At 42.5% G+C, this 17,614-nt stretch overlaps 1 long non-coding RNA gene across 2 annotated transcripts; it reads right to left on the bottom strand.

Moving 5' to 3' along the window:
• Positions 1–5,957: 5,957 nt before the first annotated feature.
• Positions 5,958–15,611, bottom strand: LOC131189525 (uncharacterized). Of its 2 annotated transcripts, none has more exons than XR_009153065.1 (3): positions 15,569–15,611; positions 11,980–12,080; positions 5,958–10,553 (listed from the first exon to the last, which is right to left on the bottom strand). It is a non-coding gene; the product is annotated as an uncharacterized LOC131189525 (long non-coding RNA). The 2 variants fall into 2 exon arrangements; XR_009153064.1 differs by lacking the exon at positions 15,569–15,611 and adding an exon at positions 15,096–15,232.
• Positions 15,612–17,614: the final 2,003 nt, after the last annotated feature.

Raw genomic sequence — 17,614 nt, forward strand, 5'->3', positions numbered from 1 at the left:
CCTCCTCCTATTTTCCCCACAACAACAATCCTGTTAGGTGGATTGGGCTGAGTGACTGGCCCAAAGTCACCCAGCTGACTTTCATGACTAGAACTAGAACTCACAATCTCCTGGTTTCCAACCTAGTGTCTTAATCACTACATCAAACTCTCCTGGCTGATTTGGAAATCCTCTGGGACAGAGAAAATGCTGGTTTTGATCGGTTGTTATTGAGAATGTTATTTTTATAGTGTGATGGTAAAAGTGAAGGTGGTTGTTCCAGTTATTATTGGGTTTGGATTATATTATAACTTTCATTTGTTTTAATTTTTGTTTGTTGGCGTGCATGTCACTTAGTCCCCTCAGGGATAGCAGAATTAATTTGCTAATCCTGGGAGGGGGAGGGGGTTGGGAGAAATGGGTGAAAACCATTGGGAATGTATACAAAAAATACATATAATCTCAGCAGGTTCCCTCAAGGCATGAAGGCATCCCAGCTGCCAGCTAAAGTCAGCAGGGATCCACACTGGGTAGCAGTGATATAAGGAGATGCGGAAGGCAGATGATCACATTAGTCACAGTGGGAAAGGCAAGATTTCGTACTGTGTGAGAGAAGATCATGGCAAAAAACTCCGGCCTTTTACCAAGAAACCGCATGGAAAGACAATATAAAATGATGGACGATACAAGTTGGATGGGATTCAACGTAGTACTAAAGAGGAGCCTTTGGAGTACCATTGGATTTTATGATTGGGCTAGATTCAAAGCCTTTGCGGTTAAAGATGGTTGACATACAAGAAAAGAGAATCCAAAGCTGCAAGGACAGAATTACAGTAGAAACATGAAATGTAAGACACACGAGCATGGGAAAGTTTAATGAAATGAAAGGTGAATTGACTATCCATTAGGATCTTGCCTATTAGTAAACTGAAGAAACAGAAAGCCAGTTTGGCCTGGTTTAGTGGCTAATGCACGAGGCTAGAAAACGGGGGACCATGAGTTTAAGTACCAGCTTAGCAAGGGGTGTTTTTGGGCGAGTCCTCTCTCTCAGCCCAACCTGAGTTGCTGTTGTGGGGAAATAGGACGAGGAAGCTGTGTTGGCTATGTTCACCACCTTTATTTGTAAAAAATAATAAAGTAAATTAGACTAGACTAGACTAAACTAGAATTAGAATAGAGTAACAGAGTTAGAAAGGTGTCAGGGTTCCAAGTAACACCCCCCAACGAAAGAAAACTTAGAGGCTTGGATTTCCTCAAAGTTACTTTTTATTAGAGATGTCATATTGGCACATCTGGGAAAACCTGAATCTGAAAGCTTCCAGGTTTTCCCCACCCAAGTGAAAGTTCAAGTCCCTGCCCAGCACCCTCATGTCCATCACATGGTCCAATCCTCCACCGTCCAGACTGAAGATGTGGCAGGCCTGAAGGCCCAAACGTAAAAGATGGCTTCCAGGTCTGACAAAAGGACCTTTGAGTCTAATTCATTACCATTTCAGACAGGTGGCTGTCCAATCTCTTCTTAAATATCTCCAATGTTGGAGCACCCACAACTTCTGAAGGCTTGTTGATTGACTGAAGGCTTGTTCCACTTGTTGATTGTTCTCACTGTCAGGAAAATTTTCCTTAATTCTAGGAATTAAGATTTAATTAATTTAATTAAGAATTAAGAAATTACTTGACTCTGTAGTTTCTTCCCCAAACCCCCAAAACTTTAAGCTTAAACTGTCTATTGTTGACCTCACCCCATTCCTAAGAGGTCTGTAAGGGGCGTGCATAAATGCAGCCACCTAACTACCATCTCTGTCCTAATATTCCTTTTTTCTTACTCTTTTCATGTATCCAAATTATGTTTATACGTTTACCTGTTATCTTATATATGATTGACAAATACATAAATAAATAAAAATAAAATAAATAGGTTGGAATTTGGTCAAAGAACAAAATAAGATTTGTTTGGTATGACCTGTTTTTGACAAACCTATGTTGCCTTTAGTTATAACTCTGTTTGCTTCTAGGTTTTCACAGATTCGTTGCTCGATTATCTTTTCCAGATAAGATTTGACACATGCTGTTTATCACTCTGGGCCTGAAAAACCATGAAGAAAAAAAATACTAATTTCATAGGGAAAATATAGCAAGGACAATACTTGGCTACAGTGCAGTTAGTGATTACCGTATATACTCGAGTATAAGCCGAGTTTTTCAGCACGTTTTTTGTGCTGAAAAACGTCCCCTCGGCTTATACTCGGGTCTATACGGCTTATACTAGAGTTTTTTTTTTTTTAAGCCCCTCGCCTTATACCCGAGTATATACGGCTTATACTCGAGTTTTTTTTTTTCTTTTTTTCACATTTTACCGGACGGCGCGGGGAAGCCCTGCCGGTGCAGTGAGAGGGCGGGGCGGGGGAGCCGCCAGCCTTCTCAGCTGAGGGAGGGAGGGTTTCCCCAACCGGTAGGTGCCTCATTTCCCACCCTCGGCTTATACTCGAGTCCCCAGTTTACCCCAGTTTTGGGGTAAAATTGGGGACCTCGGCTTATACTCGGATCGGCTTATATTCGAGTATATACGGTAAATACTTTCAATGAGATAATCTAAGGTTAGGCTCCAATCACTTATGTAGGAGAAGAGGAGATTGACAAGTTTATGGTCAATTCATTCTGGATATACAACATATGTGCTGTTTGTTATCAGAGTGCCACAACTGGAAATGTTAAAGAAGAGACAGAAGCTAGAAAACCAAAATGATCCAGAACTTACTGTGCCAATTTTTGCCAGTCCAGTGATGGTTTCTTTGTTAACACAATCTTCCAACTACCAAAATGATACCTAACACATGGACAGATATCAAATTGATTGCATTCTTAGTACTAGGAGGAGGAAGTTACAGCTAGTCCTCATATTACAACCACAATTGAGCTCTGTTGTTAAGCAAGGCAGTTGTTAAGTGAGTTATGCCCCATTTTGCAACTTTTTTGCCATAATTGCTAAGTGAATCACTGAAGCTATTAAGAGAATTATTCTGCCATTAAGTTAGCCACAGTCATAAATAAATGCCAGCTGTCAAGTGCCCGTTTTGATCACAGGATAAGGATGCTGCAACAGTTGTAAGTGTGAAAATCAGTCATAAGCCACATTTTTCAGTGCTGTTGTAACTTTGAATTGTCACTAAATTAATGGTTGTAAGTCAAGGATAGACTGCATTACCTTGTGACCAGAGGATGACAGGGCAACAGATCAAACTAACGGTCTTTGGGCAATTCTATATCAAACTAAAGTGAAAAACAAAGCCAACTATTTTCTGCAATGTGATCCTTAAAAAAATGTTTTACCATTGCACTAATGAACTATAACTAAAAAAGAAATGTCTGCTGAGTATGAATAAAAAGCATTGTGGGCAAATATTCTAGTGACACTTTCTCCCAGCCCTTGCATTTGTGTCCCCAGTTGCTAACCACAGTTTAAATATTTATACTTTGCATTAAGGATTGTTGCTAGTTTCTGTTTTAAGTGTTTTCATCTGTTATTGGCTTCACTTTTTTTCTAGAAACCATATTCCAAATGTTTGAATCTCTATTGCTATGTAATGTGTCATATGTAAAGGAGCCATTCATCCTTAACATTTGTTAAACTATTATGAAATTCTATTCTAATACACACACACATACACATATATATGTAGGTCTTTGGTTTTTCGGGTTTTCTCCCACGTAAAATTGGAAGTGTCTTGGCGACGTTTCGACGAAGTCTCATACGTCATCTTCAGGCTGGTGTTTACAGCTTTGTGCTTCTAGGAGCAATTGCAGTTAACGGGATTTATTTGCAGTTTATTTAATTGCAGTTAACAATCTTAACTGGATTGCAATTGCAATCCAGTTAAGATTGTCAGCCAGATGGTGCACCGTATTTCCCCCCAAATAAGACCTAACCAGAAAATAAGCCATAATGCGTCTTTTGGAGCAAAAATTAATATAAGACCCGGTCAGCCATGGTTTTTGCATTGTTGGGGGACCTGAAGGGGCTGGTTGGGCACAGGTCATCCTGGAGAAGATCTATCTTTGTGATTGCAAAGAGTCAAACACTGACTGATGTCACCTAACCTATCAATCAGTTAAGGAAATGTCCTTGAAGAATATTTAGCTATTCATTTGGTGTTGAAGTTAGGGGGATGTGGAGATGCGTCCTAGATGAGAATGGTTATTCATGCAGAAATACAACAGGCAGACTCTTCTATGAATGGGTGCTTATGTTCACAGAAACGTTTTGTTGTTTTGTATGAGGAGGTTTTCTTATTGGAATTATTGCTCTAAAATACAAGCAAATGAGGGAAAGCACAAAGACAAATCCAGACTGTTATCTTTTCACCCACCAACTTAAAGAGGGAAGATCTAGTTACAGCTCTGCATTTCTTGAAAAGAAAAAATAAAGTGCTTACCTGTGCCTTATCAAATCTAAGGAGTCTCACTTTTGAGTAACCCCATGTAAAATAATCCTGAAAATAGTTGGTAAAGACTTTAAATAGGACGTATTATACCTAAATTCACTGCTGTAGTAAAATAAATCCAGGCAATGTGACAATATGACCTTGGATGGGCGCAGATGGTTCATAAATTGTTATGTACCAGGGTCAGCATTGAAGTTATGGGACCTGTCAAATATTGACATATTGGCTCCTTTCTTCCCTGGCGTTCTTGCCCCCTCTTCTTTTTTGGAGTTCATGTCTCCCTTTGGGAAACATACAACCCTGTACTGACATCTCTCTCTGATTAATAGGAGAGCTCCAAAAAGAATTTATTTTTTTGCTTTGGGAGAGCCGATGACCAGCGTGCTTGTTGACAATTGTCTTAAGAAAGAACATTCTCAATTTCATGGATCCACGCTTTGCAATGGTCATAATAACCGGCCCGTTGAAGAAGCAGGATTGCAAATTGGTGTGTGATTTCCAGAACGTGCCACGCTTCAAGCTTATTTTGCGGTACTAAATTGCAGCCCTTTCCCTTTTCCCAGGCCATTTTGGGATTTAGCGACCCTGAAAAAAAAAGGCTGGGAAGCTCTCCCTGGACCTGCTGTGACTTTCCAGGTCAGCCTCCTTTGTGGCAAGGCTGCTAAAAGGCTTTCTCTCCCTTGCAGCATAGGTGAGGGGGAAGGGCTGGAGACAAAGGGGTTCACCTAGGAATTGAAAGGCCATCGGCCCCTTTCGTTGGTGAGGGTGAAATAAAAGCAATTCCTCAGACAACCCAATGAAAGGTCACTTCAGCCTTTGTTTCCCTCTTAAAAATCAATATGTGCCGATTCCCTCTTTCTTTTATTTTATTTTATTTACTTGTCACAACAATATATATAAGTATCATACAAAAAGATTATATAGTATATAAACATATATATGAGTAAATATTAGGAGGTATAAGCATATATATATATATATAAGGAAGAAGAAAAGAAAAACAATAGGACAGGAACTGTAGGCACATTTGTGCTCTTATGCACGCCCCTTATGGTCCTCTTACGAATGGAGTGAGGTCAATAGTAGAAAGTTTTTGGTTAAAGCTTTTAGGATTATGGGAAGACACCACAGAGTCAGGTAAAGTGTTCCAAGCACTGATGATTCTGTTACAGAAGTCATATTTTCTGCAATCTAGATTAAAGCGGTTTACATTAAGTTTAAATCTATTGGTTGCTCTTGTATTATTGCAATTAAAGCTGAAGTAGTCTTTAACAGGAAGGACATTACAATAGATGATTCTATGAGTTAAACTTGGGTCTTGTCGAAGGCGATGGAGTTCCAAGTTTTCTAAGCCTAGGATTTCAAGTCTGGTGGGATAAGGTATTTTTTGTTTTCAGAGGAATGAAGAACTCTTCTTGTAAAGTATTTCTGGACACGTTCAATTGTATTGATGTCAGAAATGTGGCGAGGGTTCCAGATAGGCGAGCTGTATTCTAGAATTGGTCTAGCAAATGTTTTATATGCTCTGGTTAGTAGTGTAGTGTTTTTGGAAAAGAAAGTACGCAAGATTAGATTTACAACTCTTAGAGCCTTTTTTGCTATGTAGTTGCAGTGGGCTTTGGCACTTAGATCATTTGATATGAAATCTCCAAGGTCTTTAACAGGGTGGGGGTCATCTGTAAGGTAGTGTCCATCAAGTATGTACTTAATGTTTGGGTTCTTTTTTCCAATATGTAAGAATTCTGAAGTGTCCTTGGCCCTTGCCGATGTTGGCAACATGGAAGGAAAACTTGGATGTTCCTGTTGGAAGGTTTAAGCTAGGATTGATTGTGGGACAAGGGCTCTTTCCAGTTGCTACCAAAAGGAACTCCCTAATCCTTTTAATGACTGTTTTATTTTCCTGCTTGGAAGGCCTCTCCTGTCCACAGCAACCAAGCTATCTTTCACACACATACACACACACACACCATGGGTGAAATGCTACCAGTTCAGACCGGTTCGACTGAACCAGTAGCAATGGTGGCAGGTGGTTCGAAGAACCAATAGTGATGGCAGCGCGAGGCTTCGCCCACCTGACTGGTCGGTGTTACTTTCAGGTTTTAAACAGGAAGTTACCTGTTTTTTACCCTCTGCACATGCGCAAAGTGTTTGCGCATGCGCAGAGGGTCCCTGCGTGCACATGACGCCCACAGTGCGTGCACTTTCAAACTGGTAGGGAAAGTAAGTAGATTTCACCGCTGACACACACACATACACATTATGAGAATAGAGTATTGTCAATACAATTGGAAAGAGGCAACCCTGGAATGGAGTTGTATATGTTATAGGCAGTCCTCAACTTATAACCAGAAAGGAGCCCAAAATTTATGTTGCAAAGCAAGACATTTAAGTGAGATTTTCCCCGTTTTACGACCTTTCTTGCCCCAGTTGTTTTTTTTATCAAGCTTTTATTATTTTTTAAAAAAATTATACATATCATTGTGTTGAATGGTGCGATGTTTGTGTATCATACATTTCAATATATACATATTCCTAATTATTACATTCCATTTTCTTTATTTCATATTATTTACTCCTATCTTTTACACAAAATTTTAATTTTCATGTAAATATTAACTAGTATGCAATAACATCTAAACCGATGTGCTTTAGCATCCATATTATCTTCCGTTATAGTTTCAATTGTATAACTCTCAAGAAAAAAAAAATACTAAATTTTAGCCACAACTGTGGCTAAAAAAAAGATGAGTCTATGATTCCCGGCTTCCAGGAGAGAAAAAAACCGGACAATTTTACACCTTATAAAATCTTTTGTGAAAGTTTTTTTTTAAGTTTTGTAACATGACAAATAGCCATAATTTTTCAGTCTGGGGACAAAAGGAATTACACTTTGCCTCACTGTAAGTGTCTGAAACTGAGTAATCTTTTTTAAAAAAATGATTAGATGTGATGAATATGCACAATTTCTCAGATTGGGGAGCCAGAAAGAATAATATTTTCAAAACTGCAAATAAATGCCCTGAACTGAATAGCAGCTTGTTGAAAATTATTAGAAATGTGATGACTATCCATGATTTCACAGTATCACAAATCCAGTTTTTAAGAGGTGCTGTGAATCAAAGCTGTTAGTACAGCAGCAAATTTCCATCATGTTTTATATATAGCACAATATAGTATATTTATATAAGAAAGAGACAGGATAGAAAATGCAACAGCTTCCTAGAAGCAAGTAATAATTCCTTGCACAATAGACTTGTACTCTTTACAATGGTCAGCAAGGAGCAAAGATCAGACACATTGAGGTAGGCTGTCTAATAAATAATATGCTGTGTTTATTGAGTCAGTGTTTGCTTTGGGAATTAAGAATTAGCAACCACTTAAGCCCTGTGAAACAGCAAACCAGCCAGCAGTTTGAATGAGAAACTATATATAGTTCAAAACTCAGGAGAGGCTGAGAGCACTTTGATAAACAAGCACATTTTGTTAAAAGGCACTGGCTTTTCATTGTGAAACCTTATGCCTTTTAATACAATGTGCTAGTCTGAAGAAGTCCTACCAGACTAGACCTTTTGGCTATCCTAGACTAGTACTCTATGGTTTTCCTCCTATCAGTTTCAACTGTTGCATAAGGAACATGTTTCACTTCACATAGGCTTCCAACTTTCATGGTGTTATTCGATGTAAATTTTATTTATCACATTTATATTCTGTCTTTTGTATAGAAGCTCAAGGGTCCCCCTCATTTTACTCTCCCAGGGACATCCCAGTGAACCAAATTAAGCTGGGGTGGTGGCAGCAGTGGGATTCAACTTTTTTTTACTACCGGTTCTGTGGGCGTGGCATGGTGGGCGTGGCATGGCTTGGTGGGCGTGGCAGTGGAAGGATACTGTAAAATCTCCATTCCCACCCCACTCCAGGGGAAGGTTACTGCAAAATCCCCATTTCCTCTTGATCAGCTGGGACTCGGTGGGAGGCAGAGAATAGATGGCGGTGGGGCCAGTCAGAGGTGATATTTGCTGGGTTTCCAGAACTACTCAAAATTTCCGCCACCCTTTTTCCAGAACTGGTCAGAACCTGCTGAACACCACCTCTGGGTGGTGGTGAACTTGAGGCTGACTTATGTTTGGTATGAGCGTGTAATTCTGGGGCAGGGAAGGAGAGGTGGCACACCTGGCAGGCCTTGATGGCTTCAGAGGCTTTGTGCCATAGGAAACTGGGCGTGAGACCTAAATGGATGAAGTTTAGGCTCCAGGGAACAGTTGCTGCTTTTGGCTTCCCTGCTGCACAGCGAATTCCCTGCTTGAGCTGCTGGAATCTTTTTTTTTTTATTTCATTTTGTCACAACAGTATACACAAACATTGTCATAAATAAAACAATATTTTATTTGACAATATTTTATCTGGCAATCCTTATGATTTATATTGATATATTGACCATCAATTGTGTTGTAAATGTTGTACCTTGATGAACGTATCTTTTCTTTTATGTACACTGAGAGCATATGCACCAAGACAAATTCCTTGTGTGTCCAATCACACTTGGCCAATAAAAATTCTATTCTATTCTATATATCATGAAGAAAATATATATATATATAAATAAAAAAATACGCATCAGCTATATTAATTTGATATAATGAAGGGAACAATAGGACAGGAACGGTAGGCACTTTTGTGCTCTTATGCACGCCCCTTATAGTCCTCTTAGGAATGGGGTGAGGTCAATAGTAGAAAGTTTTTGGTTGAAGTTTTTGGGATTTTGAGTAGAGACTATGGAGTCAGGTAATGAGTTCCAAGCGTTAACAACTCTGTTACAGAAGTCATATTTTCTGCAATGAAGTTTGAAGCGGTTGACATTAAGCTTGAATCTATTTTTTGCTCTTGTAATATTGCGATTGAAGCTGAAGTAGTCATTTACAGGAAGGCTATTGCAATAGATGATTTTGTGTGTTAAACACAGGTCATGTTGAAGTCAACGGAGTTGTAAATTTTAAGTTGTAAGTCTTGCTGAGCTGACAGTGGACTCCCCAGAGCTGATGGACCTTGGAGATTTTAACTTGCCCCAGGTGAAGCGGAGTCCAGGGAAGGTCAAAAGATCACAACAACCATCAACTGTGCCCAATTATTGAGGGCCTGACACATGCCGGAGGTCACACATTAGATCTGTTTTTGTTTTCGTTTGCTCAGGGCAATTGTGATGTTATCTGAAGGTGTAGGACATTATCATCAGATTGCTTTCATGGTCAGATTTTCTCTGATCACCATTTGAGTTACTGGTGCTACTTCTCCTCACAGTCAGAACCTAATAAATGGGACCATTCTAGGTACCTAATGGGCAGGGGTGAAATCCAATTTTTTTTTTACTACCGGTACTTGGTAGGCATGGCAGGGGAAGGATACTGCAAAATCTCCATTCCCACCCCACTCCAGGGGAAGGATACTGCAAAATCTCCATTCCCACCCCACCCTGGGGCCAGCCAGAGGTGGTATTTGCCGGTTCTTCGAACTACTCAAAATTTCCGCTACTGGTTCTCCAGAACCTGTCAGAACCTGCTGGATTTCACCCCTGCTAATGGGCCCAGAAGATTTTTATAGGGTTTTTTTCCCCTGAGGATAAGAGTAAGATTCAACCTGGAAACAAGGAGGAATTTCCTGACAATAAGAACAATTAATCAATGGAAAAGCTTGCCTTATGGAACTGTGAATGTTGCATCACTGTAGGTTTTCAAGAAAAGATTGGATAACCATTTGTCCTGGGTAGTATAAGGACTTCTGCCTTGGGCAGAGGGTTGGACCTGAAGACCTCCAAGGTCCCTTCCCATAATTCTATGATCAGGCCAGTTCTTCATCTGAGGCCTTAATTTCTACCTGGAATGGACAGGTGACGAGAGCTTCAGTGGGGCCTTTTACTGAACACTGATCTCTGGGAGGTTCATTGATTTTCTGAGGACTTCTAAGAGATGAAACATCAGAAGACATGCCTAGAATTGGAGGAAAATGAAGAGCAAATCTGACCGAGCACATGTAAAAGCAGACATTTGGGGTTACATCATGGTGATAAAATGTAAGTGACCCTTTTTCAGATAAGCCTCAGAACCATCTTGTGGACTTCATGCAGAATATTCTGGGCACCTAGAAGAAAAAATAGATTTGCTCATATTCGGACTCTGACTGGACTGAGCTGGTCAAGGGAATGGAGACATGTTTACGCTGAGAGGAGTTTCATTCTATAATTCCTGAGGAAAGGGAATAGGATCTTTGGAACTGTTAGCCAGGACACGTAATTGTTAGATCCTGGTCACTCCTAGCATGTGAAAGCCACTCAAGGGCTGATCTCTGGCTGGATCCATGTGATATTGCTGGCTTTTTTGATAGAGAGTGGTTCCTCTACCCTTGAAGAGTGTTTCCCCCTTCAGATTCTGTTAAGGATACTCATCTCACCAAATCCAGCCATATTGAATATGGCCAGCATTTTGCAAGGCTCTGCATCCTGCCCTGGGAATCAGAAAGTGTCAGGGGCCATTCCCCAAGACATCCCAAGGAGGAGACCTGCACTGAGAACTTGTCCAGAGGCCTCCAAGGAAAAAAAAAATAAGAGCCTTGGGGAAAGCAATTTTCAGTACAAAATGACCAACGGTGCCAGCAAGGAGGGAATCCCAAAGACAAAATGGTGGTCACGGCATGGCAATCAAAGCTCCGCCCCTTTGGTCAATGCATGTGTCACATGAGAAAAGGGGTGGGGCTTTGACCGCTATGCCGTGACTGTGATTTTGCCTCGTTTGACCCCTCTATTTTGGCTGCTATTGAAATGACACAGGGAGAGAAGAATCAATTCCTTTTCCTCAATGACCAGACCATAACACTGTTCCATGAATGCTTTGTATTAAAAATAGTGGCATGTCTTCCACTGTGCTTTGAAATTGCATGCTTTATCTAACTGAGGGCTGGCTTTGAGCCGAACCAACAACAATAATAAAATTCAGTGAGTTAATCGGTAAAAGAAAGGCGTTATTCATTAGTTAAGTAATTACAATTCCCATAATAAGGTGATGAAAGCTATAGTACAACCTGTCTCAAACGTTTCAGGTCTGGATGCCTATTTTGATGAATATTTAACAAATAATGATGGCCACAAACTTTTGCCTACCTGCCTGCCTGTCTCCTAACTCACTAACCAGATGATCTGAACTGAAAGCAAAGGAGGATTTTTGCTTTTTTTGGGGTTAACTGATTGCCATCTTGATTTGCAATCAAAATATGGCCTTAGTATCAAGATAACACTGTGATCAGATTTTGTAAAAAGAATTATTTTGAAAAGTCTATCATTGTGGCAGATGCTTCAGTGTTTCCAAGTAATACCAAGTCATGTTAATTATTTGTGACAAATATGCTCTTACTGTGTGGATCTTCCTACATTTACCAGTTAGACACAAATACATACCTCTCCTCTTATATGAGGAAGTACAGGTAGTCCTCGACCTATAACAGTTCATTTAGTGACCGTTCAAAGTTACAACATCAGTGAAAAAAGTGACTTATGTCCGTTTTTCATACTTACAACTGTTGTAGCATCCACATGGCTACATGGATATACATTTGAATGCTTGACAACTGACAGTTGCAGTGTCCAGGAGTCATGTACTCGCCTTTTGTGATCTTCTGAAAAGCAAAGTCAATGTTTAAATGAATATAAAGATTTATTGCAAACTTAAGCTCTCTACAAGAATCTGAACTACTAATAGTCAAAAGAAATTAGCAGCAGTTAAGAAAGGAATTCAAGGGGGCCTGGATTAACATCGCTTGTGGATGCACAGAGTCTCATGACTGGTGATGCGTTTGACCCCTCCCTTGGGCTCAACCTGGTCATCTCCTACAGGTTCATATTGATGGGGGTTGCAGTGTCCCAGGGTCAGGTGATCTTCTTTTGCAAACTTCTGACAAGCAAAGTCAATGGGGAAGCCACATTCACTTAATGACCATATTACAAACTTAGCAACTGCAGTGATTCATTTAACAAATATGTGGCAAGAAAAGTCATAAAATGAGGTAAAACTCACTTAACAAATTTCTCACTTAATATAAATTTTGGGCTTAATTGTGGTTGTAAGTTGAGGACTACCGGTATCTATAGCTGATGGGCCTATGGCTGTCACTACTTCTGGTTCTATCAGCATAACACAGTTGGTATATTTTATGTTCTTCGAGCCCCAAAATTCAACACTCCAACTTCACGCCCACTATAATACTGCCACTTTTCTCATTCCTTACCCTTATTAATTTTTACAATGACAACATCCCACATTACTCTCACACAGAAAATTCCAAATATTGGAAGCACGGTTGAAGCATCTTCAAAAGAGAATTATGTATGGGGGGTGGGGGACATTCTACAGATTGATATCACATATTTCACCAAACCAAAACGTTGGTTTAGTTTTTTTGTGGCTTAATTGTTGCACAAATCAAGCTAATTATTGTTTATCTACTTAGCCATTATTAGCAAAATTGTGACTCAGAATGCTTTATGAATCAGGCCCGAGCCTCCAATCCAAAAATGAAGAAAGATCAGACTGATAGGAGAAAAGTGCAGAAATAGGACCTACCTCATGAGTCAAGCATTCTTGAAACCAAACATTTTAGAATTATATTTTAGTTAAGAACCAAGGCTTAGAGATAAGACATTGTTATTTTAAACAGTGAGCTACTTAATGGGTATAACAGGAGTGTAAATGCATGCTTGAACACTTACTGAGGGAAGGTGTCTCTTGTATTGTACACAGCTCCAGCTTTCAGCATAACAAGCCTGCTTCTCATAACTGATGTTTGTAGCACATTTACTGTTTATGCCATGAAAGGGTCTCAGAAACAATGCAATCAGCCTATCACGCTGGCTTAGTTTTAGCTCAGAGCTGCTCTTCACATTTATAAACTCTGGATGGATGTTAACATTCAAACAATTGTAGATTGCAACCAGAGCAATGGCATTAAAGAAATCTTTTAAAGAAAACTTCTGATCCCAGAGAGCCACACAGATTGGATCCTGCATATCCTGGGACATGTATATTTGCCTTCATTCGTAATGCCATTAAAATATTTTATTTATTTCTTTTCCAATTCTATTAGGCTCTAGGCAGTTAACAAGGTTAGGTAGGCAATATAAAAATGAAAGAAAAAAATAAGAAACACATAACCTACAAAGTGCCAAGAACAACTAAAGAGCGACACTACGCTTGAACAAAGTGATTTTAACTAATTTGTAAAATGCAAGCAAGATTTGGGCTATTTGTATTGTAAAAAGTGAGAGACCTGGAAAAGCCTGTGCTTAATTCACATCCTATGGACCTGAAAAGAGAAAGCTCCCACAGGCCCACTCTCGAAAATTAGCCTGAAAGGTCCAAAACTACCCACGATTGAGGAAAGGTTGGTAAAGATGATGGAACTTGCAGAGATGCCTTATCTAGTTCCTTTAATTAGAGAAAAGACAGTGCAGAAAACCCCCGACTTACAACTATTCATTTAGCAACCATTCGAAGGTACTGAAAAAAGTGACTTATGACCAATCCTTACACTTAACAACTGTTGCAGATCAGAATATGGGCAGTTGTTAACTGATGTGTATTTATGATGGTTGCAGCATCCAGGATCGTTTGATCATCACTGGAGGTTTTTAAGAAGAGATTGGACAGTCACTTGTCTGTCTGAAATGGTATAGGATCTCCTGCTTGTATAAGGGGCTGGACTAGAAGACCTCCAAGGTCCCTTCCAGCTTTATTCTGATCATTTGTGACTTTCCCAGATGGCTTTTGACAAGCAGTCAATGAGGGAAGCTGGATTCACTTAACAACTGTGGCAAAAATGGCCATAAAATCTGGTACCATTCAGTGAAGAATCACCTTGCTTAGCAACAGAAATCCTGGTCCCAATTTTAGTTGTAAGTTGAGGAGTACCTGTAGCTACATTTACGGTTGGATGGAAACCTCTTATAGACTTTTTGCATGAAAGAGAAAAAAATGCACACGGCTTGAGATTTGATGATTAGAAAAAACGTGTAATAGGGAAAAAAATGAGATTTTTTGTAACCATAGAATAAGAAATAACAGGTACTCCACGACTTACAACAGTTTCAGTTAATTACCACGGGCTGAAGAGCTTCTATCTGTCATCTAGCCAGCCGAATTCTCTACCCCTTGGGGCTACCAGATCTAAAATATCATTAAAAAAAACCCCAGGGGCAGCAAATACAAAATACATTCTTTATTAGTTTCATTTATACCCCACCTTTTCTCCCTGAGTTAAAAGCCCCACTTGTGTATGGCCTATGTGTCACGGTTATCATAATGAGAGTGTGGCATCAACTGTGTAAGCCTAACACACGGCAGCTTCTTTTGAACCCAAGACTCGGGAGTACGGGGGCAACGAACACCCCCACCCCCGCTTTTTTTTTTTTAATCCCTGGGAGAAACGGTCTTTAGGTGCGTATTCTGGAGCTTCATCGGGCAAGAAGCTCCAGCGTTTCTTGAGGCGGGAACAAGGGGCGGGGGGGGGGGAAGTCCTGCCTCGTGTTTGCAGAGTTGCGGCTCCCGGATTCCGCCCTGCCAGCTTTGCGGCGGGAGAAAGCCGACTTCTCTCGGCTGATCGTGGACGGGGCGCGGGGGCGGCACCCTCTTCCTTTACCTATAAACAAGCCCCGAGCCGCGGGCTGCTGCTGGTGCTGCTGGCGGGCGAACAAGCGAGCAAAAAGCGGACTGCAGGCGTTCGGGCAGCTTTGGCGCGCTGCGAGTTTCCCTGCAGGGCCCGCGCGATTCAGGCTGGAGGCGGGTTGCCCGCGTTTCCCGCAGGGCTCTCCGGCTGGCGCTCCTCACCCCGGATGCCTCTGCGGGCGGAGGAGGGGCGCCGCCGGGGAGTAGCGGCGAGGCCGGGCTTGGCTTTTGTCAGCCGGCGTCGCCCAGCGCTCTCCTTCTCTCTCTCTCATTCTCTCTGGCTTTTGCAGTAGCCGCTCACTCGCAGCAGGGGCTCCGGCGCCTCGCCTCGTTGTTTGCTTTTAGCGGCGGGCCGGTCGCCGAAGTACTTTCCAAACGCCCGGCAGCGTCGCTTGCCTCCCAGGAAACCCCGGGTGATTGACTGACCGGGGGGGGGGGCGCACGCACCGTGCTGGCGGCGCGCTTGGATCGCAGCCTCTTTCCGCGCAAGCCTCTCTCTCTCTCTCTCGCTCTCTCTCTCTTTCTCCGGAGCAGCCGTGGGGAGGAGGTGGACTTGCGGGGAGTCGGAAGGGGAGGGGGGCGGGCGGCTTGTTTACACCGCGCGTTGGAATTCCCCGCGGCGAAGAGAAAGGTGACGGAGGGTCCTTCTTCCCGGCGGCCGCGGCTGGTGCATCGGCGGAGACGCGGAGATCGCCGCTCGCTCGCCCCCCCCGATTGTCCGAGAGAGGGAGAGAGCCTTGGGTTCCCACCCCGCCCCCAGGGCAAGTTGTTCGGAGATGGCATTTGGGGTGAGTTTCCTCCTTACTTCTCCTCTCCCCCCCCCCCCCCTTTCCCGTTTCTTGGGTCTCTCTTTTGTTTCACGCTCCTTCTGCCTGCCCGGGAGGCTTCCGCGGATGGAAAGAAAAGAAAAAGACGAACAAGAGGAGAGAGAGAGAGAGAGAGAGAGAAAGAAAGAAAGAAAGAAAGAAAGAAAGAAAGAAAGAAAGAAAGAAAGGAGAGCGAGAGCGCAATCTGAAGCTTTTCAACATTGTGGCCCGCCTGGAAGGAGGGTATAGAGACAACCCCCCCACGTTTCCTCTCGATCTCCCTTCCTCCTCTCCTAAGTTTTTTTCTTTTCTCCCATTCATTCTCTCTCTCTCTCTCTCTCTCCTCCGCCCCCCCCCTTGAGAGCGAGGCGGCGCTGGCTTGAATGGGAGTTTTTTTGGCTCTGAAGGGGGGCATCCTGGCAGCGGCTCCCCAGAACTTATTATTTGGGGGAAGCGTCGCCCTGAACCCCGTGCTGCTTTGGCGACACCCGCCAGACCGAGTTGGGTGTGTGTGTATGTGTGTGTGTGCGCGGGGTATCCGCTGAATCTCGGAGAGGTGTGTGTTTAACCGGCTCGTTGAGAATGACCTCTTTATTCACGCTTGCTTGTGAAGGCTCTGCCCGCTTGCCTTCCCCCACCCCGCTCCCACCTCTATTCCTTTTCAGCCTTGCCAAGAGAAGGGGGTTAGCCCTCATCCACCCACCCACCCACCCATCCCCAGCTAACCAGCTTCGAGGCTGGAAATCCTTTGCTTATGCCTTCTCCCCTCCCTGGGGAAGGGGGAGGAGGAGGAGGAGGAGGAAGGGGCGAGGAAAGCCACCCTGAAGCAGCAGAGACCCTTCCCCTCCGAGGGCTGGACTCGGTCCCACCCACCCCCCCAGCCTTCTTTGTTCGGTGGAGGTACTTGCCTGTCCCCCAGGGAGTGGTGACCGCGGGCGTTTCGCTGCTTCTTCTTCTTCTTGGTGGAAACCTGAGGTCGGTTTTTCCTCCCCAAGAAGATGGCAAAAGTGGAGCTCTGGGCTTTGGGGGGTTTTGGGATCCTTCCCTTGAACCTGCTGTACAAAACAAGGGTGTGCGGGGATCTGTGTGCTTTCTGCTTTCCTTCTGAATTTGAAGGCACCCTCAGGAAGAGAGAAGGCAGGAGTGGTGGAGCTGGTAGTGAGAATCTGTGTGGGGCAGCTCCCCTCTCGCTGGGTTTTTTTAATGTCATTCTGGGTATATTAAACATGCTCTTTCTCTATGACTGAGAAAACCTGGTTTTTTGTTTTGTTTTTCCTGGCTGGCAAGGATATTCTCAGAGGTTTGATTAAAAAGGCAGCGGGATCATGGAAGGAAATCACTTTTTGGCCTTCCCATCTATTCATTTTGGGTTGCTATCTCCATCTGCGGTGGGCTGAGAGTATTCCAAAGTTGGACAACTGATGGGAAAATGTTAAATGAACAAATCACCAGGTGGGACAAGACTTAAGGATGACTTTGTGTAGCATAATTGGCCACTTACCTCATCTTTTATGTACCTCATAATCTGGAAGGGAGATGGTGGATTCTGTGCCCTGTCTCTTGGTCTCTCTCAAAGAAGTGAAAGTTACTGTGCTCTAATCCATCCAAAATCAAGTCTCTCTGTGTGTGTGTCTATGTTAGTTGTTCATTAATGAAGATTGCATTGTCACACTTTTTAACTGGCGGC

This window comes from Ahaetulla prasina, chromosome 2 (genome assembly GCF_028640845.1).
Source record: "Ahaetulla prasina isolate Xishuangbanna chromosome 2, ASM2864084v1, whole genome shotgun sequence".
In the NCBI taxonomy this organism is placed as follows: Eukaryota; Metazoa; Chordata; class Lepidosauria; order Squamata; family Colubridae; genus Ahaetulla; species Ahaetulla prasina.